This window comes from Dipodomys merriami, unplaced genomic scaffold (genome assembly GCF_024711535.1).
Source record: "Dipodomys merriami isolate MVZ:Mamm:240054 unplaced genomic scaffold, mDipMer1.0.p SCAF_3, whole genome shotgun sequence".
NCBI lineage: Eukaryota > Metazoa > Chordata > Mammalia > Rodentia > Heteromyidae > Dipodomys > Dipodomys merriami.
This window is the reverse complement of record NW_027204492.1, coordinates 86435403-86463350: the sequence shown is the minus strand read 5'-3', so window position 1 is coordinate 86463350 and position 27948 is coordinate 86435403. Positions and strand designations below refer to the sequence as shown.

At 42.6% G+C, this 27948-nt stretch overlaps 1 long non-coding RNA gene and 1 pseudogene across 1 annotated transcript; both read right to left on the bottom strand.

Moving 5' to 3' along the window:
- Window positions 1-84: 84 nt before the first annotated feature.
- LOC138839625 (uncharacterized) lies at window positions 85-25960 on the bottom strand. The gene is made up of 4 exons (XR_011375999.1): window positions 25012-25960; window positions 13450-13597; window positions 2150-2247; window positions 85-432 (listed from the first exon to the last, which is right to left on the bottom strand). It is a non-coding gene; the product is annotated as an uncharacterized lncRNA (long non-coding RNA).
- On the bottom strand, window positions 20158-20662 carry LOC138839267 (chromobox protein homolog 3 pseudogene; annotated as a pseudogene).
- Window positions 25961-27948: the final 1988 nt, after the last annotated feature.

Below are 27948 nucleotides of genomic sequence, written 5' to 3'. Positions count from 1 at the left end.
AAAAATGACAGGTTTGCTGAAGTAAAATACTATGTCACACAAGTTCTCAAAGTTCTTCAACATCACATCCCTATACATCTTTTTCTGTTCTGAACTCAATAAAACCCACTCCTCCTTGGTAAAATCTAGGGACACATCCTCAAACCGTATTGAGTTCCATGAGAAAAAGTGTGTGGTTTCTGCCTCTGTGACCATTGCTTGTTGTATATTAACAGAGAGTACAGAAGACAGAGAGAATGCAGTAGGTGTAGGGGTTTCTCCCATTTTTCAGGTCAGAAAGTAAATACACTCACACAACAGCTAGGACAACTAGGGTACTAATAAGTTTGCTTCAACAGTCCATTCAGACAAAGTCCCAAAGCAGAAAGCCAGAGGTCATCAAGGGCACGGCTCCGCTCAGGCTGCTGTTTGTATACGTTCCAGTGTGCTTGCCTTTGGGAAAAAGAAAGAAACTCTCAGAACATATGCAGGTTTATAATGCTGTTAGTGTACTTTTCTGAGTCAGTGTAACCCCCAAAATGTGAATAGGTACCTCCCCACTTAGTTGCAAGAGCAGAAAGCATTTAAGGATATTTGGGTTTACATTTCAAAATACTGTGAAGGGCTGGGAATGTGACTTAGTGGTAGAGTGTTTGCCTAGCATGCATGAAGCCCTGGGTTTGATTCCTCAGTGCCATATAAATAGAAAAAGCCAGCGCTATGGCTCAAGTGGTAGAGTACCAGCCTTGAGCAAAAGAAGCTCAGGCCCTGAGTTTAAACCCAAGGACTTGGCAAAAACTAAAACCAAAACTAAAATAAAAATGCTGTGAAGATACAGTAGCTATTTCATGTCAGTATTTTTTTTTTTTTTTGGTCGTGGGGCTTGAACTCTGGGCTTGGGCGCTGTTCTTGTGCTCCTCAGCTCAAGGCGAGCGCTCTACCACCAGAGCTACAGCACCACTTCCGGTTTTCTAGCGGCTTATTGGAGATATGAATCTCACGAACTTTCCTGCCTGGGCTGGCTTTGAACCACGATCCTCAGATCTCAGCCTCTTGAGTAGCTAGGATTACAGGCGTGAGCCACCGGCACCCGGCTTCATGTCAGCATTTGTGTCATATGTTTTATGTTTGCAATTTCTCAACGAATAAATAGGCATGACTACTATGCATGTTGCTATGACTGAAGAATTTGAAGCTTTGACAGTTTATATAAGATGCCTGTGGCCAAACAGATATTAAACATGGAGTCTGGATCCAATGCAAGACAGGGCAGTTTAACTCCAGAACTCCTACCTGCAACTACTCTGCTAAACTTTTCAGCAGAAAAATATTCAAATTCCAACTTGCATCCTGAGTACCTCTACCACTTGAGCCATAGCGCTGGCTTTTTCTATTTATGTGGCACTGAGGAATCAAACTCAGGGCTTCATGCATGCTAGGCAAACACTCTACCACTAAGTCACATTCCCAGCCCTTCACAGTATTTTGAAATGTAAACCCAAATATCCTTAAATGCTTTCTGGTCTTGTAACTAATGGGGGAGGTATCTATTCACATTTTGGGGGTTACACTGACTCAGAAAAGTGCACTAATCTGCTTGAATAGTCAGGCACCCTCTTAGTGTTTGACATACACTAAGTCATTGAACTTTCATATCTAAAGTGTGAAGATCATACTTTGTGTCCCACCATACCAGTTGGAAGAGGCAGAAACTTAGCTCAAGAACCTCCTTTATTCATGGTCAAATATTTGAAGTTGGGCACTGGAGAATCTATTTAGGCATGAAGTCAACAAGACTTAGGATATATTTGACTAGGATCTTGTAGAGCCAGTATGAATCCTTCCCAGACCATCCATTTCCATGAGGCCTCAGGGAGAGACCCTTGATCATTATTAAGTGCTTTGACCTCAAACTCCACTAGAAACCCATGAGGAATGAGACTGGTGATGGCTAAATCCTATGCTAGAGAAGCCTGAGGCCTTCAAAGCCCACTTTGAATTCTCACTTTGAATCCTATATGAAGGTGACAAGAACAATGAGTGTTACAGAGAGAAAATAAATGAAAAGCACCACCAAAGCCCTGGTGCTTTCATTTCTAAGCATAACGACTACAAAGGGAAGGCTGAGCAAGAGGGCATTTCCAGACAGAAGATGGAGTCAGGCACTCACCCTTTATTCTGCTGAAAGTTCAGCCTTCAGTGACTGTAGTTCAGCCTGCAGCTGTGATATCTTCTCAATCCAGTTAAATGTTCCTGTTAGACAGGGAGCTGGGGAGAAGAGTGGAGAACTCCTCAGCTAAATTTCCCCCAAAGACCAGCATTCTCAGAGCTTAAGTATGTGAGATAAGGGGTATCCCAATGTTTTCACCCTTCACCAATTATAGAGAAGTAGCGAGGCATCAAATATTCTTGGAAGCATATATGTCAATCAAGAAGTTACAAAGCTTATAGATGTTGAATTCACTGACTGTGAATGAACAGCTCAAAGATGGCAACTACTGCTCTTTACTAAGCAAGAGGTTCAAAACATATCCCCAAGTCATTCTCTTCATATTGAAGCAAAATGGTGCAATTAGGTTCAAACTCCAAAAGTGAGCATGGAGCCTGTGGGTCACAAAAATAATACTACATAATAAGGGGGCTAAGATCTGAGGTTGGAAGTATGAAGGCAGCCTGGGGAGCAAAGGCCAGAAGGCTCTTAGGTCTAATAAAACAGAAAGAAGCTGGAAGTAGAGGTGTGGTTCACGGAGTAGAGAGACAGCCTTGACACAAAAAAGCAAGTGTGAGCTCAAGGCTCTGAGTTCAAGGCCCAGATCGAACACACACAAAAATGAGAGTGGAACAGTGTGCCAATGTCACAAAAGGTTAGATAATAACAGTATTATGTGATTATGTAAAAAGAACCATGGAGAAAATAAATCAGACACCAATATGTGTACCTATAGCAAGCAGGCTGGGGTAGATAAGGGAATGCAAAAATGAAACCTTCCAAAAATCTATTGGGAAAAAAGAAAGGGAAATGGAACTTTTTAATTTTAATACCTTCAATACAGTGTTGCTTTATGATCTTCGTAAGTATACTTGTATTGGGAAAGCAAAAGAGAAAGGAATCTCAGGAGGGTAGAAAAGAAAAGTCCATGAACAGTTTTGCAAATACTAGTTGAAACTGAATTCAGGAAAAGAAGAGGATCAGTTTCCTCTCCTCAGAGACAGCTGGCATGATTTGAGCTTTGGACTGATACCATTGACTGGCCCTGTGCCCCAGGGAGGAAGAAGTTTCCTTGATGACCAAGGGAGTTGAGGGAGTCCACCTTGGTTAAGGGACTGAAGCAACAGCACGTAGCAAGTCAGCTGGCATAACTTTCATGGCTGCTCATGTGCATTCCTCTTCCTTTCCCTCTTAGAAGAATGCTATCTGTGCCCATGCCTCCTATATTTTAGATGGGGACTTCTATATCTTGTCAAAATCCTTAGGCCTTTTTTCTGTTTTGTATTCCAAGAAATGGTAGCTGCATTTGAACTCAGGGACTCAAACTTGTTTGGCTTTATCATTCAGGACTGGTGCTCAACCAGTTCAGTCACACCTTCAAGTCCTGCTTTTTGAGGGTTAATTAGAGATGGAGTCTTTCAGACTTTTATGCTCCCTGATGGCATGAAAAGTCTATTCCACTGGTCTCAGCCTCCTGAGAGGCTGAGATGTGATCCACTGGCACCTGGTTGATAGATGGGTATTTGTTCCCTGTGGCATTATTCATTGTGAATTATCCCTTTTCTTCAAAACACCCTCCCCAAAATTAACTTGGCTTTGGTGACATTGAAAGCAGCATCCCACCATCTTGGAATTCACTAACTACTAATTCTTCCAACAGATTCAATCATACACTCAGCTTTCCTAAGCCTCTTTCAGGCTTAAACTCTTTGGCTGGCTTCACATTCTCCAGTCCCTGCTTTAATCTCTCTATTTCAGTTGCCATCATGGTATAACATCCAAGACTCACTCCTATACTTTTTGGGGGGTCAGTCATGAGGCTCGAATTCAGGGACTGGGCCTGTCCCTGAGCTCTTTTTGCTCAAGGCTAGTGTTCTACCACTTTGAGAGACAGTTCTACTTCTGGTTTTTGAATGATTAATTGGAGATCAGAGTCTCATGCAGACTTTTCAGTCTGGATTGATTTCAAACTGTGATCCTCAGATCTCAGCCTCTTGAGTAGCTAGCAGTACAGGTGTGAGACACCAGCACACAGCTCACTATGCTTTTATCTCTATACTTTTATCCTTCTAAATTTCTTTTTTTGTTTTTTAGCATTTATTCAAAAATTTTATTATTTATTTTTGTAGGGAGCCGAGGCGAGACTCCGCCCACTCCCTTGCAGTTTTGAGGATTACCACTCCAGACGGTGCTTGGCGGGACGCCTGGGCTGTGCGCGTGCGCGAGCAAGGTAGTGTCCCCAGCCAATCCCATGACACCTGGTGACGGTAAAAGGCAGGCGACCAACAATAGAAAAGACCCGTGTTCGAATTCCCTATATAAGCGGCTGTATTTCGGGTGCACGCTCTCTCGCGCCCAAGCTCTCCTACAACTAAAAGGCTCTCCAATAAAGCGTGATCTGAGAAGACTCCTGGAGTGGTGGTCGTTTTTCCTCGCTGGTCGAGTAGGCGGTCACTACATATTTTTATCTGTAGTTGCATAGGAGTTGCAATTTAACAAAGCAGTTTATAAATCCAGTATTTCTTGATCAATGTCAACCCTTTCAACATTCTCACCCATCCCTCCCCTAACCACCTCTTCCCTCCCTTTACTTAATTTTGGAGGTTACAGATTGGATTCTTCATTTGTATTATCCACCTCTTCTCCTCTACATTTGTCCACCCTTTTCCCCTTGACCCCACCCTACGTGTTTTGAGTATCCACTTTCTGATTCTTATTGTTACTTTACTTTTCTAAGGACTTACACTATTTGGGTTCCCCCTTACTTCTACTGCATTTCAGTTAATACATATACATTCACCACATACCACTCAATGTATTTACTTATGAGTTTATAAGCAAAATCTTGCCTCCACATATGAGGGAAACATGGATCCTCTAAATTTCTTTTTTGTGTATGGGTCCTACTCTCTGAATTCATGGCATAGGTGCTGTCCCTGAGCTTTCTGCTCAATGCTAATATTGCACCAGTTGTTTCATAGTATGATCCTGACACCAGCTGGGTAGCTAGGATTATAAGCCTCAGCTACCAACACCCAGCCTACATGCTAATATTAATTGAACAACAAAGTTTCATACCAAATGTTAACAAGCATTCATTATAATCATTAAGTTAGGAAATCAGTATAATTTGTGTCTGACAAGATTTACAAAACCCATCCATTTTCTTTTCATAGAGAGCAAGGAGACTCTCCAGTAAATGACATGTTCACTCATCTAGCACCACAAGTCCAGACTCAGGACCTCCAGTCAGCTTCAAGAAAGATGGGAAGGGGTAAGGATATTGGAAACATTAAAGAATTTTCTTTCTTTCTTTCTTTTCTTTCTTTCTTTCTTTCTCTTTTTCTCTTTCTTTCTTTCTTTTCTCTCCCCTCCCTCTTTGCCCACCTCTATTTTATTCAAGGCTACTGGTCTACAACTTCAGCCCTTTCTCCATTTCCATTTCCTGTTGTTTGGTGGTTAAATGGAGAGAAGTGTCTCAGGAACTTTTCTGCCCAGCCTGCCTTTGAAGCACAATACTCGGATTTCAGACTCCTAAATAATTAGTTTACAGATATTCAGTACCACCCACTTTGTAAGGGTAGTTAAGTTGTGCTCCCATTTTTTTCTTGTTCTCTGACAATGTACCAAGAGAACATCTCAGTGTCTGTACCATCCATCCTCTTGTTTTCACCTCATTCTGCATTTTGGGTCTCATTCATTCTTCTCTGACTACATCAGTTTTCTATCATGCTCTTGAGTTTGGGGGATTTTTTTAGGTCCTTCCTCCTGGGCATCTCCCACTGCATGGGAAAAGAACACCCATGTGCAGAGCATCAACGTTGGGGTCCTTTCCTTATCACTATTCTTGAATTATCTTGTGATACTTTCAGTGTTGGGGCTCTTAAAAAACTGAATGTCTCCCTAACCTCCATCATTGGATTTCTGGGTCATGAAGATGTTAAGTCCCTTCATTTTGAGGAAAGGAGAATCTTTTTCTTGGAGACCAAAAATGTGAAACATTCTGTATGCTGGTGGCTCACTCTTAAAATTGTAGCTACTCAGGAGCCTGAGATCTTAGAATTTAAGTTCCAACTCAACCCAGGCTGGAAAGTCAATGAGCCTCAGAAATGGCCACATAACAACCAAATGTCAGAAGTGGAGTTGTGGCTAAAGAGGCAGAGTACTAGCCTGAGGAAAAAAAGATGGTGTTGCGACTCTTAATTCAATTCCCAGGATTGGCAAACAGAAACAAATTGAAACATGGAATTGGAATCTAGGGTATAGCTTAGTGGGAGAGTGCAAGCATATCATTTGGGATACTCTGGCTTCAACCTAACAAAGAGAGAGAGTGGTGGGGAGAGGGAGGGGAGATGAGAAGAAGAGGCAGAGGAGCAGGAAAGGACGGTAGAGGGAGGAGCAAAATGAAGACAGGAGAAAGAAGAAGACAGAAGATGGCAGGAGAGGAAGGAAGAGAAAATAAGAAAGATAAAAAGGGATGAGGAAGAAGGAGAAGAAGAGGAGGAGAATGGAGAATGGAGAAGATGGAGAAGGAAGGTATAAAGTACAAAAACAGGGTGAAGGAAAAGGAAGGGAAGGAACAAGCCTGGTTGAATAGCAAGTACTAGCCTTGTATTTTCTCAAGAGGGCATATCACACACTGACTACCACAGTTATTTAGTTGTTTAAAGACCACAAACTTCTTTTTTTTGGGGGGGGGTCCGGTCATGGGGCCTGAACTCTGGGCCTGGGCGCTGTCCCTCAGCTCTTCAGCTCAAGGCTAGCACTCTACCACTTGAGCCACAGTGCCACTTCTGGCTTTTTTCTTTTTGCTTATGTGGTGCTGAGGAATTGAACCCAGGGCCTCAGGCATGCAAGGCAAGCACTTTACCACTGAGCCACCTTCCCAGCCCCATAACCACAAACTTCTTGTTCAGCCATTTGGCCTCCTGACTGCTGGAGGGGATGTAATCCATAAAATCTGGTGGATGTTTCTTTTCCTTTCCATGTCTGGGATCCCTTTCCATGTCCCTGCCTGAAGTTTCAAATTCTGCCCATCCTCCAGAACTAGTCAGGGCAGAGGTACAAACACCAAGGGTGGATCTGTGAAGCATCACACTTGAGTTTGACTGACCTCTGCTACAATTCCACCAGCATCCCATGTCTACTTGCCTTATCTTCTCTAAAGTCATTGAGAAAAGTCTGTGAAATATAGCAAAAGCTACTAGACTCCATGTTAGCTCTCCTCTAATTCTGAGGGCTTTTTTGTTTTATTGTTGTATTGTGTGTATGTGTGTGTATGCTCGTGCACACCCACGCGTGTATGTGTGTTTGCATGGTCCAGCAGAGCCTGTTGTGCTCACTTGACTTTCTTTTTTTTTGTTGGTCATGGGGCTTGAACTCTAGACTTGGACACTATCCCTCAGCTCTTCAGCTCAAGGTGAGCACTCTACCGCTTGAGCCACAGCACCACTTACGGTTTTCTAGTGGTTTATTGGAGATATGAGTCTCATGGACTTTCCTGCGTAGGCTGGCTTATTTTAACCGTGATCCTCAGATCTCAGCTTCCTGAGTAGCTAGGATTATAGGCGTGAGCCACCGGCGCCCAGCTTCACTTGACTTTCTTGTTCAGCTAGAGCTCTACCACTTTAGCCACACATTTAGCCTCGTCTTTTGCTTGTTAATGAGAGGTAGAGTCTAGCAGAGTTTTTCATCTGGTTACCTTCACACCATAATCTTCCAAATCTCAGCCCACTGAGTAAGTGGGATGACAGGGGTAAGCCATCACAATTTGTCTCAAAATTTGATTTCCATGTCATACTTTTCCAAAAGGGCATAAACTTTCTGTGGACATACAATAAGACTTCTCTACCCACCTCCTCTTGGCTTCAGGCAACAAAATACTGCCTGAGGCAAACTGGTTGGAAGGGATTCCAGTACCCTAGAACACTGAATGCTGAGTTTGAGGTGAACACTGAAGAAGGGTGGTAGAAGGGAGAAGATGACAGTCAGCTGATGCCAGAAAATGAACAACATACTGATCTTCAATGCAATCTATGCAGTGTCTTCAAACTGTAAGTCTCCTTCTATCTTCCTGCTCTGCCCTCTTAAACATGTGTTTTCTTCTTGCTGCTAAGATAGCTTTCTGCCCACTACTAATTGTGAAGCAGGTGAACAACCAAATGCCTGCTAGGGCTTCCCAATTTCAATCATAAAACAGTAATTCTGTTAGAAGCCAAAATCAAGAGATTCTCAGAGCTTATTTGCCAGAGCTGGGTCAAATGGATATCCTTACTTCAAGTGAGGGTAGAAAGTGAGCCTCTTTACCAGGCACACTGACATTCTGAGGCTGTAATGGAAAGGAAAGGAAGAGTAGCTATCAGGTAAACAACTCTAATTACTTCCCACATAAAGCATATAATCTGTTTAGTTTGTAAAGCACCTTACACAGGATTCAAACACCAGGGCTTCAGGCTAGAAAGTGCCCCCCCACAAAATAGACAGACAGACAGACAGACAGACAGACAGACAGACAGACAGACAGACAGACAGGCAGACAGATAGATAGATAGATAGATAGGTAGAGATATAGATATGGAAGCTATTTGCTTCTTATTCAATTTTCCATCCTAATATTCCTCAAGGTCAACATTTAATGAGGATCTTTGATCAAAGACTCTATACATCTTCCTATCTCCATGGGACAAAGTAGGGCCTCTAGCATTAAGGAATGGAAAGATTCTTTATGGTCTGCAGTAGTAGATACAGTCATCCTGAGTGAGGAGAAGAAAGAATAAAACACATGGGTTAAATCTCTTGCTACCTGAAAAACGTACGTGTGTGTGTGTGTGTGTGTGTGTGTGTGTGTGTGTGTGTGTGTGTGTGTGTGTGTGTGTGTGTGTGTGTGTGTTTGCATGTGTGCCAGGCATACTGGTCCTGGGGCTTGACTGAAATCAGAACCTGAACACTGTGACTGAGCATATGTGCTCAAAGCTAGTGGTCTACGACATTGATCTACAGTGATATTTGAGGGTTCAGGTAGTTAATTAGAAATAAGGATGAGTCTAATGGACTTTGCTTCCCAGGGCAACTTTGAATAGCCATTCTCAGATCTCAGTCTCCTGAGTAGCAATGATGATAGGCTTGAGTCACTGATGACCACCTTGAAAATATTTTTTTTCTAAAACCTTTGTGAGGTTTGAAGTTAGGGATATTACTTTGTCTATTGAAAAACATCTGGAGGAAGCCAAGTCCCTGTGCCTCATACATATAAACTTAGCCACTCAGGAGGCTGAGATGTTATTATCTCTGTTCAAATGCAGCCTGGGCAGGTAAGACTGTGAGACTCTCACCTCCACTTAACTACAAAAAATGGAAACAGGGCTAGGAATGTGGCTTAGTGGTAGAGTGCTTGCCTGACATGCATGAAGCCCTGTATTCATCCTTAGTACCATATAAACAGAAAAAGCCAGGAGTAGCACTGTGGTTCAAGTGGTAGAGCACTTGCCTTGAGCAGAGAGGCTCAGGGACAGTGCCCAGGCTCTGAGTTCAAACTTCAGCAAAAAAAAAAAAATGGAAACAGGGCTGGGCTCCAAGTGGTAGAGCACTAGCCTAGAGCACAAAATTCAAGCACAACAGCAAGGCATTGGATTTAAGAACCAGGGCTGGCACAAAAACAAAACCAAAAAAAGATCTGTGTTGGCTCAAGCTTGTAATCCTCACTAGCCAGGAGGTACACCTTGGAAGAATTGAAGTTTGAAGACAGCAGAGACAAAAAAGAAAATAAAACAACTATCAAGACTGCATCTTAAGGACAAAGGTTGGGTGTAGAAGTACTCATCCCATCTATATGACAGGTCATACATAGATAGATGGATGACAATCTAGGCCACCCCTGAGCAAAACAGGACATCCGATCTGAAAACTAAAGAAAAGGGTTGAGGACATGGCTTATGTAGTAAAACCCAAATGCCACCTAAAATAACAACATAATGATGAATGTAACTGTGAACATTATGTGGCTTGTAATTTTTCCAGCAATTACATACACCTAAGAATAAATTACATACATCTAAGAGTCCACAAGAAAAATATTAAAAACCAACTGTTGGGCTGGGAAGGTAGCTCAGTGGTAGAGCGCTTGCCTTGCATGCCTGAAGCCCTGGGTTCGATTCCTCAGCACCACATAAGCAAAAAGAAAAAAGCCAGAGGTGGCGCTGTGGCTCAAGTGGTAGAGCGCTAGCCTTGAGCTGAAGAGCTGAGGGACAGCGCCCAGGCCCAGAGTTCAGGCCCCATGACCGGACCCCCCAAAAAAATTATAAATACTTTTTTAAACATTGGAATCTTCCCCACACATACCCAAGATATGATCTAACATTATTATCTGTGTACGCATATGTGTGTTTGTGTGTGTGTGAATCCTAGAGCTTAAGTCAGAGCCTCAGTGCCGTTGCTGAGCTTTTCTTCTCAACATTAGGGCTCTAGCACATGAATCAGAACTCTACATCCTTCTAATTGTTGGGTAATTAGAAAAAAGTCTCAAGGACATTCAAGGCCACTCCGGCTTTGAACCAGATCCTCAGATCTCAGCTTCTTGAGTTACTAGTAATAAAGCTATGCGACACTGGTACCTGGGTCAGCCTTCCCTTTGTAATGGCTTTGGAAGAAGGAATCTCACAGATTTTTCTGCCTAGGCTGTCTTTGAACCTCAATTCTTCAGGTCTAATCTACCTAGATAGCTAGGATTCTTTTTTATTTTATAGTCTGCACATCTTATACTGGGAGCAGAAGTGCTTATATTCTTGAAAATCAAATAGTACCAGAAAAAAGAACAAAACACAACACAACACAACAAAACACCATCCCCCCACACAAACCCTATTCCTCTCCCCTTAGGAAGAATTCAGAAGTCCACATTTGCACACTGTGTGCCATAGGTGATTCCTTCCTCTCACCTTCCTAATTAGAGTGAGAAACCACACAAAGACAGAAGGACAGGAACACTGGTGCCTTAGGGTTTATACTAAGGAGCTAGCACTGAAGCAATGGAAATGCATATTCCTAATCCTTTTAGGTTGCATTACACTTTGAATAAGGTCTCACAATTTTCCCTAGGCAGCCTTGGGCTTATAGTCCAATGAGAGTTAGAACAGCACATTGTGCGTGTGTATCTGTCTGTGTCTGTGTCTCTGCTGGTCCTGAGTAGTGGATTCAGGTATTCTCCCACTCTCACTTGTTTTTCTTCCTCTTGGTGTGTTTGTTCAATCACTTGGGCCAGGCTTCCATGCTATAGCCACTTTTCTCGAGAGGATAAGGCCACGCCATTGCCTCAAACAAACATCAATCCATGGCAACTTTGCTCCCCAAATAGCTAGGATAAGGTGAGTGGGTAACCACATCTACTAAAAATACCATTTGAACACCAGAGGCCCTACTAAAGCATGGCACTCTGTCACTACATATTCAGTAATGACTAGACACTTCAGTTTTCTTTAAATAGTGCCACCAGACCTCCACAAGCTAGAATCTTCAATCTTGTTTTAGAGGCTGAAGCATAGTAGAAGAACTGCTTTCCTCATCTCAGAGTTCACTATCTGAAATTTGGCAACAAATAAAACAAAATGAAAAACATCCAGTAGCACCAACAGATGTGGGGCCATACTTTTCTCCTGCTCTGCCTGGAAGCCTCATGCATTAGCAACCTGAAGCCCCAACTGCACCAGCCTGAAACAGGAGATGTATTTTGCATACTGTCAACATCAGTCAAAACCCAGAAAAGAAAACTGTTCCTCTAAACCAAGGACACCACAGCAGACCAAGGAAGCCACAGTTAGCACTTTCAACCTGTTCTCCAACTTCCACTTATCAGTCCCTTTGTTGCCTGGTGGCACCATCAAGAAACCAACCTGAGAATTGGACACTAGACCCTGCCAAGCTTCAGACATCTAGGCAGCAATTTCATCCACTTCATTACTTCCATTATTGATCTCCTGAATGGTTAGGGCTTCTAGCTCCCCCAGAAGGCATCAGGAGACAATGCATGAGGAGGCTCACCACCAAAACCCCTAAAATCACCTTCCCTACCCTCACTTGCCACACATCTTGCTGACACTGCATAGGATTTAGAAGTCTGCACTTTTACATAGTTTGCCAGCAATAACTCATGACCCTCCTCCTACCAAGTAGAATGCTGGACCACACAACAGAACAAGATGAAATGAATTTTGGTTTTGTTTATTGTTTGCTATCTCATTTGATAGCACTAAACAAGTAGAGCATTTATGGTTTGGGTAGCATTTCACTAAGGTCTCATGCTTATTTCTCAGCAACACTGGACTTCTAGGAAGAGGACAATCGGCACACCAGACTACAATGGCTTTGTACTGGTCCTAGGATGTTGATTGAGGGATTCATCTGCTCTCATCTGGCTTTCTTTTCTTTTAGGGGGACAGTGGATAGGGAGGAGTTCATTCTATCAGATGTGCCCTGATGCCAAAACCACAACCAATGTTTGTTTTTTTTGTTTATTTTAGCTTAAGACATGGTAAATGTTCCATGTTCTGGCCTCAATGACCCACCAAAAAACCACTTTTCATTTGTATTAGCTATTAAAATAATAAGATCAGGCCACTAAAGCTGCCACAAACATCATTTTAACACCACAGGCCCTATTTCAACATAATGCCACCCTGGCACCACAAAATACTCAAGGATAGAAACTTTTGCTTTCTTCTTGAATCTATAGGCAGGTGGGGAATCGTGTTCCCCTTTTCTCAGGGTACATTACGCTGAAATTCAGGAGAGGCACAGTAGCACCAAGGGACCTGGCAAATACTTTCCTCCTCCTATGACTCCAACTAAGAGGGTACAGAAATGCCAATTAGACCAGGCAGGAATTACAGTCACTCTGCTCAACTGTTGCCATTAGTGGATACCCAATGAATAATCTAAATTACCTGACCCAGGATCATGGAGCAGAAGAAATAATCACAATCAGCCCTTAGAACCTGCTCTAAAAGCCAGGCACAGGTGGTTCAACTGTAATCCTAGCTATTCTGGAGGCTGAAATATGAGGATTGCTATTTGAAGGCAGACTGGGAAGAAAAAAATCAGTGAGACTCTTTCTTGTCGCCAATTAACCACCAGAAACTCGGAGTGGAACTGTGGCTCAAAGTGGTAGAGCTTTAGCTTTGAGTCTAAAAGCTCAGGGACAATGCTCTGAGCTCAATACCTAGACAAATAACTTGCTCCCAAAAAGTCACTTGTCCTCTCATATCACCTACCTGATAGCAACGTCAAAGGATGATCTGAGGACCAGACCTGTGGATGCAGCAGAACGGCAAACAGCCAGGTGGCAATGTGGTCCACATCAGTACTGCCAAAGGAGATCTTGGAAATCCTTAGGGCCTTTGCACTCCCAGCCAGCGATGTCTGTGGATAATGAAAGGGGAGAATCAGCATCCACCCAATGTCTCTACTCCTCATCCCCGACCCCACGCATCTTCCCTCCTCTCGGGGTGCATTCGCTGAGGTGGCCCATGGTCCCCATGTGGCCTAGGTTCATCCTTTCCCTTCCACTGCCATCTAAGAGAGAGCCGCGCACCCCAATGGCACCAGGCTGAGGAGCCAGGCATATTCTCTCCTACTGCTGGCATCTGAGGATCCCCTGACAGAAACCCCAACAGCCTACCCTGCAGCATAAGAAGGGAGTCACCCTCACCACTGTACCCCTGCTCCCAAAGAACCACGTGTCCCCCCTCTTCTCTCCCTGCTGACGTCTACAAAGGACCCACTGAAAAGCAGACCTCTGGAGCCACCACACGGCCAACAGCCAGGCAGCAATTTTCTCAGTGCCAGGACTGCCAGTGGACACCACGCCTACCATTAGGATCTCTAGTGCCCCCGCTGTCACCTCCACACCATGCCGGCCAGGCTCATGACCCCAGGCACACATGCATCATCGTGACCCTGTGGATGATCTAGATGCCTAGATTGAAGCATACTACCCCAGGACCAACTCCTGCCACTCACTCTACCACGCACAGTGGTAGACAGGAGGAGGCAGAGAAATGAGGGGTTGGTATGGGGCTGGGAGTTATTCAGGTGTGTCCTCACAACCCAGCAGTGCACCAGTGGATACACACCATCAGTCCTTTTATGTTTCCTAAAGATATCCATAATGTCTCACAATTACCCTCTGTGCCTCTTTCTGCTTCTCTTTAAGCTAGAGCTGCACCTAAATGCTAAGGCATTCTGTGTGTGTGTTGCACTTGTCTGGTGTCTCCGACGCAGGGATTTGCCGCCTCAGCTTTGGTGTGTTCCTATTAGAGGCAGTTGTTATCACTTGGCCAACACAACCAGTACACACAAAACCATTGTTTTTGTATAGACTGAGTCCTGACCATATGTTTGCCTGGTTTGCCCCAAACATACCTATTCTATGGCAAAAACTGTGATAAAAAGTGTTGGCAATAGTCACCTAAAATACCACCACAATAACACTGTGTCACCAAAAATTAGTTCTGGCTAGAGCCTTCTATTCCCATTTGGTGGCTGCAGTCTGGCAGAGGAACTACATTCTTACTATCAGGCTGCATTAGCTAAACAGGGAGGCCCCGTGACATCAAGCAGTCTTGACTCATATTTTCTTCCCTAACTGGTGGCATTATCTCAAGGCAAGTGGGAACCCCAAATGCACCAGGTAGAAGGTGGAGAGGTATTTTTCACAGCAGCTGTCATCCTGAGATAACCAGAGAAGAATCAAGATTGCCTAAGCCTGCCACTGCAGAAGCCAGTAACCACAGTTGGAACTTGCATTCTACTCCCAAACATGCACTGGTCTTCCCCTTCCTCTCCACCTGGTGGCACCACAAACAGACCCAGGATTGAATCCCTGGATCCTGCCACTGGCATACAGCTAGGAGGTTATTTCCTGCTGCCAACTCAAAACTTGTTAGCAGCTGTGACCTCTAGCGTCCAAAGTAGGCAACTGCAGACCATGTAAGTGGCAGTTCAAACCAATCACGATTGCCCTGCCCTATTTTTAGATGCCATAAGATTCAAGTAGTCTACCAGCAGCAATCCCTGCCCCTCATTTTCCCAATTAGGGTGAGGGGCCAGTCAGAGAGAGGAAGACAGAATTAACTGTGGTTTTCTCTTTGGAGGGGTCAGAGATTTGTTTAAAGTTAATCTCGTAAAACAACCCTGCATCCACAGCCCAGTCATCTGCATTGAATTTTGAATGAGGTCTCACAATTTTCCCTAGACCATCTGGAGCTTCCAGCCTAGCAAGAGGAACACCACCAGACCCAGATGCTTGGTGTGTCTGGGCTCGTTCCGGGACTTGGATTCAGGGATTCGCCCACTCTAGCTTAGATTTCTTGGTTTTCGGGTCATTCTATCCCTTGAGCCATGCCATCAGCACTCATAGCTGATTGTGGGGAGAGACTGAGGCCATGAAAATTTTTACCTGGACACGGGTAAAAGCAAGATTCACCCACATTGGCCTTTGCTCCAAAATTACCTAGGATACCAGGATTGGGCACCAAAGCTATCAGAAATACCATGTGAACAACACAGCCCCTACTGAATCAAAATGCCACCTGATCACCACATAGGAAGCACTAGAGATTTTGCCTGCCTTTTGGTATATTTATTCTGGTGCAGGAACCATGCTCCTCTCTGGCGCATTAGCTGAGATCAAGTGGCACCTGCTGGCCTGGGAAATACTTTCCTCTTCAACTAGCTGGCTTCCACATTGAGGAATTAGATGGAACCTTAATTGCACAAGGCATGTGAGACAGGGTTATTCTGATCAACTACCGGCATCATCAGTGGACAGCTACTGAGAAGCCCAGATAGCCTGACCTCAGAAACTCACAGCAGAAGCAGGTGGCTACGGCTGGCACTTTAAACCTGCTCCAAACAGCAACTGTCATCCCACTCATCTCTACCTTGTGCCTCATCATGAAAAACCTAAGGAGCAGACTTGTGGGCCACGTGTTGGGACAAAATACTAGGAAGCAATTTCCTCTGCCTTAGTGGGGCCAGAAGAGAGCTTCTGTATGTTTTGGACCTATATTACCCCTAGCAGGCATCAGCAGTCAATGCAGGTGAAATCTCACACCTCCACTCCACCTTGCCCTGCCCCTATGGAGTCTTTAGTAGCCTGGATTTTCAAGCAGTTTACAAGCGGTGACACTTGGGCCTACATTCCCAATTAGTTTAGGGACAATTCAGTGACAACAGAGCAGAGAGAAAAACAGTATTTTATAGAGGAGAGGAAAGGAAATTGTTCTGTTTGAATTCTTAAGTCAGCATTGTGCTACTGGAGCTACAGCACTATTCATTATAGGTTGAGTTATATTTTGAATAAAATCTCAGAATTTTCCCTGGATCAATCTGTGCTTCCAATCAGGCACAGTGTAAACCACCACTCTAACATAGATTGTGTTTGTGTGTATCTGTGCCTGTGTCTGTGTCTGTTTGTCTGTGCATTTGTGGGTGTGGAGATTAAGAGACTTTGATTCAGGGATTCCTGCAATTTTACATTCCTTTCTTGCTTTTGGGGGCTAACTGATCATCTAGTCCATGCCTCCAGTTTGCATTTTTTATTGAGATTAAGGACAAGTCAACTCTCTTCTTGGCTGTGTTCAAATTATGAATCTATGATTTTGTTCTCATTAGCTAAGCTAATGAGAGTGAACGCCATATCTATCAGAAACCATATTCTTACAACACAGGCCCTATTGATGAATACTGGCAACATGTCTTTACAGGCTATATAGGGCATCAAGGTCTTAGAGCACCCACCTTTTCTGGCTGTGGCCAGCAGGGAAGCCTTGAGGGAGGCCTTGCCTATCCCCTTAGAAATCACTAGCTGCAATTGAGGAGGGGTGTTCCAGTTACACAAAGCAACATGGAAATTAATTCCCTCCTCCACTGGTGGCGTCATTCAAGAGTGAGGCTGAACCAGAGTACAGAGGTATTCTCTACCAACTACTCTCATCAATGCATGCCTAGAGAGGAACACAGCCTACCTCGTCCCTCACATCCCATTCTACAGCAGAGTCACATAGGCAGATTTAGCCATTTAACCTGCTCCCAAACAAGTACTTTTCAGCTCCCAATCCCTGGAGAAATTTTCACCTGCCCAAACAAGGACTAGATTTCTGAATCTGAACCTGATGCCATCAGCTAGGAATCAATTTCTCTGCCAGTGGTACCAGCACAAATTCATGCATGATTAGGACCTCCATCAAATGCAGATGATGCAGATGGGTGTCATGCCTTGGCCCTTATCGTCTTGCACATGAAGAGTGCTTAGGAGCCCAGACTATGACAGAATGTGCCAGCATTAACTCATGACCCTCAGTCTCCCAATTAGAGAGAGTGAGGGACCAAACATAGGCTGGTGGGCAAAGGGAAATCAAAGGGTCTGTTTTTGTTGGGGGCGGGGGAGGGAGGAGAGTTAGCAGGGAGATCTACTGTAAATTGAACTCATATGCCAGTGCAGTACTAGTGGAGTTATATCCCCTTGCTCTCTGGTTTATTTATACTTTCAATAAAGGTTCCCAATATTCCCAAAGACAGCCTTATGTTTCTCATGGAGCAAGAATTAAAGAACCACGCTGAGTATCTGAGTGTGCATGCATGCTTGTGTGTGTGTGTGTGTGTGTGTGTGTGTGTGTGTGTGTGTGTGTGTGTGTGTGTGACAGTGAGCTTGGGTGGGTAATGAGACGTCGATTCAGATATTTCCTCACACTCTTGTCTTTCTTGCTTTCAGGGGGTTTTCCATCACTTTCATCATGCCACCAATGTGAACAGGTGCTGTTTCCTTGTTAAGACTGTGGGCATGAAAACTAAGACTGTGGGCTAGTCTCAAAACTCGATCCACCCACACACTCGTTTGTTCCTCCATTAGCTAGCAGAACAGGAATGGACTACCACAGCCATTAGAAACGCCATTTTAACCACACAAGCCCTAGTGCCACCTGGGTCACCACAGACTACAGACTTTGTCTTTTTGGGGCAGAAAAAAGTGACCTTGCTCCTCCTATCAGGAAGCAGTCACTTTGCTTCATTTGGGAGGTCCAGGGTCACCGAGCAGCCTGGGACCATATTTTACTCTTCCTTTGTCTGGCATCATCAACCAAGAGCAGGCTAGAGCTTCAGTCCCACCAGACACAATAGGAAGGTGTCTTCTGCCCAAGTGCTGACATCAGCCCCAAGCCTCTGATCACATGGCTTTTATCAGAGCAGCAACAGATAGACAGCATTTGTACTTGAAACTTTCTACCAACCAGTACACACACATAGGCCTAGTTAGCAGTTTGCATCCCCATTTGCTGCTTCTACCTTCACCATACCAAGGAAGGATCAAATCCCACACCTGAGTCTTCAGGCACACAGCTAAGAGGCAAGTTCCTCCTCCACAATGTTGTTAGCAATTCCCTCTTGGGTAAGGAGATTCTTTGTGCTCTTGCACAAGAGAATCCTATAAGGGATGCACACAGACCAAACATTCCTTCTGCTTGTCACTGTTACCATGCCAGGACAAACCAGGACTTCCATACAGTCTACCAGGAGCTATTTGTGCCCCTCATCCTTCCAAGCAGAGTGAAAGAATGGTATCAGAGTAGAACATGGGGAAAGGTATCTTTCATTATTATTCTGTGAGTGCCAGTCTTGGGACTTGTTATAAAGACCTCCACACTGTCCCAAAGCTCTTCTGAACAAGGTAGATCTCTACCAATTCAGCCACAGCTATACTTCTTGCTCCATTTTTGAGTATTAATTGGAGATAAGTGTCTGAGGGATTTCCTAATTCAATCCTACAATCTCAGCTTCCTGAGTAGCTAGGATGACAGGCAAGAGCCAACGCGACTGACTCACTAATTTTTGAAAGGAATAAAAACTCTTTATTCACCACTCATCACCATAATTTAAAATTAAGCAAAAATATATAGTGAGATGGCATTCTGATTAGTCAATTTTCTGGCTTTTGTGGAACTGGTAAACCAATACTGAGAAACATTCAGCTTACATATAAGAAATGAAGGGGTCATAAAAAGCATGCAAGACGATGAGTATAAAATTTTATTCACTATTTAGGACAGCAGGCCCATATAGTTAAAAATCTCTTAAGAAGCTGATTCCTTTTCCAGGGGCTGTCTTAGGTACCCTAAAATTCATGCTCTTTCAGTGTACATATTCCAGTATTCTGTTAAATAATGGCTCACTACAGAAACTTTTCAAAGTCTACTTTGTTTTGCTTAGCCAATTAAAGGAAATCAAGATTTGTCTTAATTTGTTCTTCTGGGTGGTGAAGTTATTGGTAGTAAAATACATTCCTTTCAAAAAATGTGTTAACAACCTATTGCATTTACATTTCTATGGCAGAGGCAGGAGAACATAAAGTTGAGGCCACTCTGATACCTGGCAAGATCAAGCAGAATGAACCGCCCAGTGAACCAGTCTCAAAAAAAGAAAGAAAAAAAAACCCAGGAGCCAAGGATATAACTGAGTGATAAATCATTTGCCTAAAATAGGGTGTTGTGTTCAGTACCTCCAAAACAAAATCTCAAAAAAAATTGCAAACGTGTTTTATGTATATACAGATACAACTAAACAAAAAACAATTGGGATGGTTTTTCAACACAGCAGTTAAAGACAGTTGTTCTAATTAAGTAATGACTAAAAAACATGACTAACATTTAAAATACCTGTTCTTAAATGCTGAGTACATATAGCTTGGAAGCAAATACTCTTTTCTGATAGAGGACGCAACTACAGAAAGCCTTTACTGTATTGTATGCAAAAAAAAAATCTCCAGAGCACACAAATACTATTTTCAAAATCAACATATGAAATTTATTTCATTAGAATGTAGTTATTGTTTCATAACAAGTAATGTAAAACATAAGACTCAGATCATATATACACATATTTTGATGAATGTACACATAAATGAATGAAAAAATTAATGCTTTTCATCTTCTAGGCCAATACAGGTTCTGTTCATAAAACGCAGTTACCACTTGAGCACATTTAACATTATCCTCTTTTCCTGGCACCAACTCAGATTTTGTCTAAATTTTTCCACATCATGAAGAACATCAATCCTCCACTACTTTTTGTGGCACTAATTATTCGTTCGGGCTCAAGACCCCTAGCAAAACTGCTTGGGTTGTTACCAGCATCTCTTTTATTCTCTATTGACCTATCATCAGATTCACTGTGAGATAAACCAGCTTTTTGAGAACTTAGAAAAGCCTCAATTAACTATGGACAATTTAAATGTTCATCCAGTACCCAGGTATTATCAGCATCTGAATATCCCTTCCATTTCAGGAGATATTCTACCTGGCCAGCTAAAACACATCGGTCCACTATTTTCTCCCCTTCAAATTCTTCAAGCTCTGCTTCTTCAAAGTCTTCAGAATTTCCATTCTATTTCTTTCTTCTCTTTGGTAGTGTAGTTTCCTTGGAGGCCATCTTTTAATTGCCATCTTTTAATTGAGGAGCTACTATTAACCATCTAAAATGCTTCAGGTCCTGATTTTGCAGCCACTCTGGCCAGCGAGCCTTAAGTTCCAGTCACCTCCAAGGGGATATTAATTTTTTATGATAAGTACTTGGAAAAGAAAAATACGCCAATCCAAATCAATTGTGAAATGTCCTAAATCACCATGCCTGCAGATCTAAAAACTGTTCATCCCTGTGACATGTTCCTCAGCAACAACCTGGCTTCTAGTAATAGACAAACAAAGCAGACTAGATAAGCATGGCCAGGGTGTTAAAAGCTAAATTGTTGGGCTGGGAAAGTGGATCAGTAAAAACTGTCAACTCTGAATTCCAGGTTCAGGAAAACTATTCTTCAGGAATTGTTGGGAATTAAAGACATTCTCAGATGATAGAAAATTTGAAAAGTGTCACTAGCAGATGTATCAATAATGAATGTCTAAAAGAAATTCTCCATACAAAAAGGAAACAATACCAGAAAGTGGCAGGAAACTTTAGAAAGAAAACCAAGAAAATCAGGGTATAAAAATCAGGATGAGTATTATAGACACACCTAAACTTGTGCTATTTTCAATTCTGTTGAACTGTTGAAGGAAAAGTTGTTAATACCTCTGATATTGGGTTCCCTCTATAGTTAAGAAATTTATATTCTAAGAGCTGGATATGTGGATGAAAAGGTAGAAAAACTGTGGGCAGGGTGGGAGGGAAAAACTGGGAGAAAGCAAAAGAAGGAGTAACACTGTCAAAAAAGAAATGTACTCATTGCTTGACTTATGAAACGATAACTACCTTATACATCACCTTTATAGTAACAATAAACAATAATTTAAAGAAGAATGAAAAATGTAAACCAGGTGTTCATGGTTCACACCTATAATCTTTACTGCTCAGGAAGCAGAAATCTGGAAAATCAAGGCTCCAACAAAGCCTGAGCAGAAAAGTCTACTATGCTCCATCTCAAAAAACAAAATCCCCCAAAAAGCAAGGCTGGAAATTTTGATCAAGGGGCAGAGTTCTAGCCTAGAGAATTTGATACCCTTAATGCCATACCCATACTACCAAAAACATAAGTAAACAAAATGAAATATTAAGAATAATATGTAGTTAATTTGATCAACATAAATTCACTACATACATGAATGTAGAAGGCACAATTGTACAATTCACTTACATTAATAAAATTTTCAAAAGTAAAAAACACTTATTTTATTATAAAAACCAAAATGAGTTATAAAACTATAAATTAAAACACAATATGCTAGAAAACTGCAGTATTTCCATAAGAAAGCAGTTGAAAAAGTCTTCAGCACCTAGTACTAAGTGTTGTTTTTTTAGTAACTCACCAAAACACAACATATAAACACAAAACTTGAACACTGAGGTATCTGCAAAATGAAAAGTTTTGTTCTGAAAAAATCTCTGGTTAAATAAATAGATACACCAGCTACAGAATAAGAAAATATTTTCACATCTCAAAGAGGAATTGGAAAGACATTTAACATGAAGAAAAAGCCATTTTAATAAGGTATCACCACACATCTATCAGAATGACTATATGGACAGAATATCAAACACGGAGAAACATGTGATAAAGCTGATCTCTCAGTCATTGCTAGTGGGAATACAGAAGGAAACCGTCTGAAAAAGCTTGTCAGTTTCTTTTCTTTTTCTTTCTTTCTAGTTTTTTGTTTGTTTGGTTTGGGATTTTGGTGCTAGTCCCAGAGCTTGAACTCCAAGCCTGGCCTCTCCCTTAGCTTTTCTTCCCAAAGCTAGTACTCTACCACTTGAGCCATAGCTCAATTTCCAGATTTTTAGAGGTAATTGGAAACAAGAGGATCACAACTGGGGTCCTCAGATCTCAGTCTCCTATGTATTTAGGATTACAGGTATTAGCCACTGGTGTGTGTCTTTACTAATTCTTTTTTGTTTTGTTTTGTTGTTTTTTCTTAAGAGTCTTAATTCCTGTCCAGCGGTGCACTTGTGTTGTGCTGTGCCTATTTTAGTTCCCCTTCACATTTAAGATAACAGGAATTGGCCACCAGGTGGCAGCTCTCAGTTGGGTTCTCCAAAACTTTTCTACACTGACTGGCCTTGAATTTTCCTCATCTCAGCTTTCCAGGTAGCTAGGATTATACATGTGAGCTACTGGCATCTAGCTTGTAGTTTTATTTTGGGCGTGTGTGTGTGTGTGTGTGTGTGTGTGTGTGTGTGTGTGTGTGTGTGTGTGTGTGTGTGTGTGTGTGTGTGTGTGTGTGTGTGTATAGAACCTTAAGCACTCACTCAGCTCATTTGTTAATGGAACCACATGTCTAGTCTTTTTTTGGCAATTAATTGGAGATGGGATTCTTGCAGAGTTTTCTGCCCCAGCTATCTTCCAATCTCCATCCTCCATGTCTCAGCTTCCTGAGTAGTTAAGATTACAGTCATGAATCACCAGTGCCTAGCTCATTTTGTTTGCAGTAGATTAAAATAAGAAACATATTTGAGAGTCAGTGGCTCACAGTACAATCCTAGCTATCTACACAGGAGGTCAAAATCTGAGACTCCTAGTCTGAAACCAGCTAGGAAGGAATGTCCATGAGACTCTTATTTCCAACTAACTAGCAAAAAGCCAGAAGTAGAACTGTGGCTCAAGTGGCCTGAACAAAACGGTAAAGGGACAGTGAGTGTCCTGCTTCTGAGTTCAAGCTCCAGTATTAGCAAAAAAGAAAAGAAAAGAAAAGAAAAGAAGGAAGGAAGGAAGGAAGGAAGGAAGGAAGGAAGGAAGGAAGGAAGGAAGGAAGGAAGGAAGGAAGAAAGGAGGGAGGGAGGGAGGGAGGGAAGAGGGAGGGAGGGAGGGAGGGAAGAGGGAGGGAGGGAGGGAGGGAAGGAGGGGGGAGGGAGAGAGGGAGGGAGGGAGAGAAGGAAGAAAGGAAGGAGGGAAGGAAGGAAGGAAAGGAAAGGAAGAAACAAATTCTATGGAAACAATGCAAATATGATTTAATGGGCAAAGAGTTAAACTGGCACATCCATACTATAGAATGTCATCTAGCAGTAAAAAGGAATGAACTACTGTACTTGGGAAATTTTCAAAGAAGTGATGCTCAATGAATAAAAAGATATACAATTCAAGTATGATTCCAGTTCTCTAATATTCCCAAATGAGAACATTACAGAGATGAAGAACATGTTATGGTTGCCAGGTGACTGTAACTCTAACTATGGCAAGAATGATTGTGGCAGAGAATCTACACAAGCAGGAAAAGTGCATAGAGCTACATATACAGATCAAGAATGAATTCTAAGTTCTTTAGATTGTACCAATGCCACTCTTGGATTTGATATTGTGTTCTAACTATATAAGATATGCCATTTGGGGAAAACTAGGTGAAGTCTATGTGGTACATCTCTGTAATCAACTTTTCTTACAACTTCCTCCTAAATAAATGTAATATAATAAAGTGAGGTAAGTTTAACATGCTAAAATACTTTAGAATGCACATGTCAGAGTATTATGAAATAGAACTATTATATTTAACACGAAAAATAGGTAAAAGACATGAGCATATATTAATGTTTATTGTGGAATTGTTAATGAAATTGAGTATATGTGAGTTCATGCTAATTCCATAAGCTATATTTATAAACCTCTCTCTCTTCCCTTCTCTATCTCCTCCCTTTTCTCCTCCTCTCTCCCTCCCTTCCCCTATCTCTTTCTCTCTCTGTCTCTGTCTGTCTCTCTGTGTGTCTCAGTCTCTGTCTCTTGCTCTCTCTGTGTCTCTGTCTGTCTCTCTGTCTCTCTCTGTCTTTCTCTGTCTCTCTCTGTCTCTCTCTCTTTCTCTCCCCCTCTTTCCTCCCTGCCCCACAGGATTGAATTAAAGGTTTTCCAAGTGATTCGCTAGTTTCACTTAGATGATCCAACCTAATCTCTCCTCTACTTTTAATCAACTGATTAGGAGTTTGTTTTTTAATGTCAACAACATACCCACACAGCAAATCTGCATCAGTGACTCACTAGGAGAGAACTGACACACTGACATGGAAAAGCACTGGCATCCTCAAAGCACTTTGCTTGCAAAGGGACACTTGGGTTGCGAATTGTCCCTTGGCTTTATTATAGGCTCTCCAAGCCTAACAGAACTCAGTCAGGAGTGCGCTTGGAGTTTATGTACACCCACCAGCCCTTTCTCTAATTTAGAGTTCGTCGGGAGCAAGGGGAGCAAGGCTGGGTTTCCACAATGAGGTGTCTCCACCTCCCAGTGTTCTGCGCCCACAAGAGGGGCTTCCCAGCTACTCGGGGAAGCCCCCCATCCCCGCCCTGCAAGAGGAACAGGAGAACCCACCTGAAGCAGAGTGGGCAGCTGCCGGCAGGGCGGAGTGGGCGGAGCCTGCAATCGAAGACCCTAGGGACCCAATTCAACTCCCTTAATAAGAACTGTAAGTCTGCAGTGATGATGGCAGGCGGCAGACAGCGTGCAGACACCTTGTGAGCAGCAAGCAGGCATATAGGTGGCTTACAGGTGGTAGGGGTGCAGAGGCCAGTAGATAGGTGTGTAAACAGTGTGCACGTGGTGAACAAACCTACGAACGGCGGGAGGGTGTCAGTGGTGCAACGAGACAGCAGTGAGCAGGGTCAGCAAGAGAGTGGTGTGAATGTGGTATGTGTGGGGTGGAGGCAAATGTGCATGTGTGTTTTTTGGAGGGAGTGTATGTGTATTTGTGAGTGTGGTGAGGGGATCGTGTGTATGTGTGTGTGTGTGTGTGTGTGTGTGTGTGAGAGAGAGAGAGAGAGAGAGAGAGAGAGAGAGAGAGAGAGAGAGAGAGAGAGAGAGAGAGAAAGAAAGAGAGAGGTGGAAGTGAGAGTGGAGGCAAAGAAGAGGGAAGAGGTGGAGCTTGGGAGCCCACAGGGACCAGTGCTACCTTCCTCTTTGTTTGAGCCCCTGCTGTTGCTGTTGCTGCTGCTGCCTCTATCACCTTTAAATCCTGCCCTCCACTGACAGGTCGACAGGAACACTAGACAAGTGATGACACAGGTCAAGAGAGGAAGGGAATGTGTGTGTGTGTGTGTGTGTGTGTGTGTGTGTGTGTGTGTGTGTGTGTAAGAGAGAGAGAGAGAGAGAGAGAGAGAGAGAGAGAGAGAGAGAGAATGTTCCACTGGCGTCCAGGTGGATCTAAGCAGTAGGTAGAAACATGGGCGAATATTAGGGGGAGAAAGGAGGGACGTAAAGAAAGCAGGCAGCGTGGGGATCAGTTATCACTCCCAAGTGGACTTGCAATGCAGGTTGCTGGGGCCTCTTGTGGAACTCCAAGAGGCGCTAAGATTCATTCTGCCCAGGTAGGCATCACAGAGGGTGGGCGTGGCATGGGTGTGGTTGGAGATCGATCAATCAATGGGCCAGGAAACCTAAGGACTGCTGGCAGACAAATCTGAAAGACACTTATCTTCTGATAGACAGTAAAAAGCTAGAAGTGGAGGTGTGGCTCTAGTGGCAAAGCCCCAGACTTCAGTAAGAAAGAGCCAAGCCTACTTGGCTTACTTGGCCTGAGTTCAAACCCCAGGACTGGTAAAAAATAAAGAAAACCATTACCTTAAAATTTAATATACCCTAATTTAAAAGAAATCTCAGTTTGCACTATAAATGGTGAAATCATATTGGCATGGATTCCATAGAAAATCTAGAGATTCATATTCAAGGGCATGTGCACATGTTACATGTATCCACATACATAATAGTATCTATGGATAAACAAGATGAATCTAAGGGGCAACTGAGAAGAAGGGAATGGGGGAAAGGAAAAAGACAGGATGATTTTGAATAATATTGCAAATAGAAACAGCATAAAGTATCTCAGTGAAAGTTGTCATTACTAGATGGAGGAGGGCAGATAATAAATTAATAATATATACTACAGACTAAATAGTGTAAATTATGTATTTGAATTTTGTTTCATGATAAGTTTGTGATTTTCTTGGGTCCTAGACACATGATTTTTGGCATTTTCAAGTTACAGAATTTAATCTTTGTTTTAAAATAAATGGTTGAATAGAAAAGGACACAGCATGTGAACCTGTAGGAAGCTTCTATAGTTCACAGATATTCAACTGGAGTGTGAAAAAGTAGGACCAAGGACTTGGTATTCAGCTGTTTCCAACTTTTGTATGCTGAGTTTGATGCTAGGTTTTTGTGCAATGGCTTTTTTATGAATGCCAGTTATTAAATGGTATTTAAAATAACTTGTTGAATATTGAATCATTGAAAAAACATACTTCACTTACATTCAGTACTTATAATCAACTTTAAAGCTATTAATTCTCTACCAATAAGCTTGTGTTTTTCTTGCTCTTCATAGGATACTCTTCTTAGAAAAGCCAAGTGATTGCCACTTCATGATTTTAATCCTAATTAAATGTTGTTTCAAATCTAACAATTTCAACTATTCAGCTTTCCTCAGTTCTCCAGGCTAATTGTTTAAGAATGCATCTCATTGCTTATTTACTACTTAGATGGATAACTAACTACTTAATGAATTAGAAAGAAAACTTAAGGCATTTTTCTCAAGAATACACAATCATTGCTTCCTACTTGTCTTACTAAATGACTAATAAGATTTTTAGATATGGAGTTGACATACATTTTGTAAATCTAAGTTGGAGGGCTGTACTGGGATTTCAACTCAGGACCTCATGTGTGCCAGGCAGACATTCTATCACTTGAGCCATACTTCACCCCATTAATTGAATTTTGTAGGCAGTTGAAAGCTGGGTATAGCCGTATCCACTTGTCATTCCAGCTACTTGTGAGGCAAAGGCAGGTGGACACTTGAGCCCACGAGCCCATGGCCAGCCTGGACAACATAAAAAGAACACGTCTCAAAAGAAAGAAGAAAGAAATGTGTTTAATAAGGAGTTTTACAAATACCTCTATTGATGTAGCTATAGAAAGACCACATCAGAAGGTGCATGGGTTATTTGGGTTTGTTTTGGTTGGTACTGGAATTTGAACACTGGGACTTGTACTTGCCAGGTGGATGCTCTCTCTGCTGAGCCAGGCTTCAGCCCTGTGTTCTGCTGGTTATTTTGAGGATATGAGACACTTTTCTTGAGACAACTATTATATCCTGCTGGGTGTGTGCTTGGGCATGATGTACCCATGCTAGTCTTCCCATCTTCCCAACATAGCTAGGATAACAGGTGTATACCACCATGTGGAGCACTTCGTTGAGAAGGGCTCTTGGCTTCAGCTGGTCTGGAACTGGGATTCTCCAATTTTCAGCTGCTC